This window comes from Arachis ipaensis, chromosome B07, assembly GCF_000816755.2.
Source record: "Arachis ipaensis cultivar K30076 chromosome B07, Araip1.1, whole genome shotgun sequence".
Lineage (NCBI taxonomy): Eukaryota > Viridiplantae > Streptophyta > Magnoliopsida > Fabales > Fabaceae > Arachis > Arachis ipaensis.
Window position 1 is genome coordinate 109,039,388 of NC_029791.2, and position 4,112 is coordinate 109,043,499.

The following is a 4,112-nucleotide window of genomic DNA, read 5'->3' on the forward strand; positions in this document are numbered from 1 at the left end:
TTTGCGACCAACCCTCGAAAGGCTTTAACTCCTCAACCACAAACACTGAAGCTTGTCTATCGTAGTGAGTAACGCACATCTTCGAGATCCTTTCTCTTAACTTCTCAATAGCAACATTCAGCCATTGGAAAAATTGATTCCCCGCCCCCAGTTGTACTTGTGCCTCCCTTCCCTTCTTGACGAACAACTACTGCATCCTCTCATAGGTGCATCGCACAATGGCTGAAATCGGTAAATAACGTGTATCCTTAAGTACTGCATTCATGAATTCGAAGAGGTTCGTTGTCATGTGCCCAAATCAGCGATCGCTATCGCAGTGTTGTAGCCAGATCTCTTTGTTGAACCTACCAGCCCAGTCTGCCATCTCTCATGACAAACCTCTCAAGGCATCCATGTACTACTCGTACCTAGCTTTGCTTGGACTATAAGTAGCATTTATGAGATATTTCTTTCCCTCAGAAAACTTTAAACAAGACATAAAGTTTGCCGCCATGTTCTTGACACAATAAGCATGAACGCTCTATAAAGCTACCAACCACTATCATCGCCTCTCAGTGTAGCCTTGATAGCCTGAGATCTATCAGAAATAATTAATAGGCCATCCTGTGGGCCACATGTTGTCTCAGATTGGTGAGGAAGAAAGACCAGGACTCTGTGGTCTCAGACTCAACAATTGCAAAGGCTACATGAAGGATATTACTGTTACCGTCTTGTGCCACTGCAATAAGCAAAACACCACAATATTTACCATACAGCGTGCCGTCGATAGAGACGAACGGATTGCAATGCTTGAAAGCCTCCACATAAGCAGGGAAGACCCAAAATACTTTATCAAACATGCTACAGTCATGCACCATAAGGTGCCCATCATAGTACGGTACAGCCCTGAACTCACATATCGTTCCAGGATAATAACTCTGCAGTGCTTGCAGCAATCTCGGCACCTTATTGTATGACTCCTCCCACCCACAATATATTTGTGCAACATCCTTTTGCTTCGCCATCCAGATCTTTCTGTACGAGGGTGATAGCTTTGCCTAACTGCACCTTGTAGAACGGGGATGCTGATGGATGGGCTGGATTGTATCAATGGCAGAATGACACGGCAGATGAGGTTGCTATCCAACTGTCTATAGTCTTGGGACCTGATGGGTGCTAAACACATGTGTGCTCCTCCAACCTTACGCACCTCCCTAACGACATAACACATACATGGTTGGCATTTAATTCAAATATAATAATTATAAATGAGAAAATACACCACGGTTAAACCTGAACTCATCAATATCAAAGATTCTGTCGGAGGGGAACAAGGAGACTCCAAGGGCAGCCTGCTGCATATTGCCAGCAATGCACATGGTACTTTAATCGATCTGACTCCACAACTCGGTACTCAGCACTTCTGCGAATATTGTAATTCTTCACACCCTGCATTACTGCATATCTACTTTTGAACTTGTGGCCAACACAAAACTCTACACCACTGTCTAAGTTGTAATCGTCTTCACCCGTGTTGGAAAATGGAGTTTTCTCATGCATCCCGTCCAGATCTAATGTATGATAGTGACTGAATACAACTGATAAGGTCAGAATTGGGTGCGGGGAGGGCAGAAAATACCGAATTGATGGCTTGACCGGCGTCTCTGGTACAAATTTCTCTTCATCATCATCTTCAGAAGAACTACTGTCGTTGCTATTTGCAACATACTCCTCGTCGGAGTCCTCACCATCAATGTCCATGTTTTCCACTGGACTAGTAAAGTGTAGCAGTGGTGGTACGAGAGGAGGGTCGTCCTGCACAAAATCCGACTGGCTAAATCCACCGCCATAGACATCGCCTACCTCTACAGAAAGTTCCATCACTTGTTCCACCATGATTCTCCTATGGATGTCAAACATGAGGCACACATGCTCGACTCCATGGAGTCAAAACAGATGAAACTAAAAAACTCTATTTTCTATTTGATATAATATTCGCGTTTCTAATATTCCTTATTAAAAATTAATTTATTGACTAATTATCTACTAATTAACCTGGGTTTACATGCTCCGCCATGATTCTCCCATGGATGTCAAACATCAAGCGCACATGCTCGTCGCCATGGAGTTAAAACAGACGAAATCGAAAAATTTCGTTTTCCATCGGTGCTAACAACCTATACCCTACCCTTCCGATCTCTTTTCTCCCACTACCACCAATGCTACCCAATATTAGACTTTTCAGCTCTGACAAAAAACTTACTTGCCAGGTACGCAACAAAATGAGATTCTCTCATATGGAAATTGGAATACACACTTACAATCACATATCCACTACTACTAGACATTTTGGCTTATTTTTTGGAAGAAAAACGGAAGAGAAGAAGAAGTGAAATGTTGGTGGATAATACAAAGGGTTACACATCCTTTTATAGCTGTTGAAAATTTGTCGAAACGTATCTTGTTTACATTGTAAATGTCATTTATCTTCACATATCTCGTTTACACTGTAAATGAAATATACACATCTACCTTCTTATGTCTTATCTCGTTTATAGTGTAAACGAGATACGTGTAATAGAATGTAACACCGGATTATTTGACTTATCTGTTTTCAGGTAACTCCCGATTAGTAACAGAATATAACACCTCATGTATTGTCGGAGGGTGACAGGATCTGAGCTAGATGGTACATGCTGCACCCTCTGCCTCAGTCACGTCAGCTTGATGAAAAACAACTCATTCCTCTGCTCCCTCGGCTGCTGAAAGTGCGGAGGCCTAGCACCTAGGAGCTCTTTTACCCATTTCCAAGTGGGGTGTTGGTACCATGTCTGAAAGTCCTGCAAACAGCCGTCAACTAGCTCTTCATTGGTGCGTAACCCAAGGTGGTATATAATGTCCTGTAAAATGATGGTGCATTCACCCCAAGGCAACTGGAAAGTGTGGAAGTGCTCCACAAAAGCAGCAATCAGGGTATTGTCAAAGACAAAGTCCTTGAGCTGCCACATGTCGACAAACCCAGCCTCCCTCAAGTATGGAAGAATGACGTCCGATGGTGCAAGGGTGTGGCTAACTCGTCTAGGAAGTAACAAGTGAGGCCTCTATTAAAATAAAAAAATATTTCAATAAAAATTTAATTTAATACATGAAATATTTAAAATCAAAATTAAGAATATAAAATTTGAAATAAAAAATAAAAAATAAAAAATAAAAAATATAATAAACAATTATTTTACATCTTAAAATTTATTATTCTTCCTGATTAAATTAAATAAATCCATAAATATCAAACATTTAACAAGTTTTTTTAAAGAGAATCTAACTAATATCCATAAAAGCAAGTTACTAACAATATATTCCACCACCAAATAAAAGCTAAATTGCCAATTAACCTAAACAATGTACTAACGCAACATCTATTTTAGTCATATATATAGCAGTATTAAATCTATAAAAGTACCATAACTATATGCATATTATTTAAAAGAGAAAAATAACAATATTAATCTAAAAGTCGATCGCTCCAACGATATGCCACGTTGCGTTCAAACAATTGATATCATTATGTCAAACATCTACGCGTGTCGGTAATATTAAGAAAAAAAGGTCCAAAAAGGAGAAAAAAAATGTAAAAGTGAATGAAAGTGACACTTTTCACGTTGTAAACAAGTTGCTTATATAAAATAGCGTTGATTATGGACACATCTCGTTTATATTGTAAATGAGATAAACTCAGTATAAATGAGATACACCTTAATTAGTTCGTTTACACACTATAAACGAGATAAGTAAGATAATGTAAATCGATAATAACTCTACAAAATACCGATTTTCATAAATAAAATAATTAAAAAAAATTTAAAAAAAAATCCCTTCTTTCTCTCTATTTTAAATTTTTAATTCAAACAGATTTTTATATAGCAGATTTTTGTGAACATAAGGCCAAAATCAAAGAAATAAGCCCAACTATAGTAGGACTTGTACCTTCTGAATCAATGATTTGGGCCCTTGCTGATTGTAGGTTGATATATTTTTATCCAATGACGTTGAAATTTCAGACTAAGTCCAAGAAAAAACGATATTACAATTAGAATTTAGAACTTTGTTTTTTAGATAATCCACAAAAAAGTCAA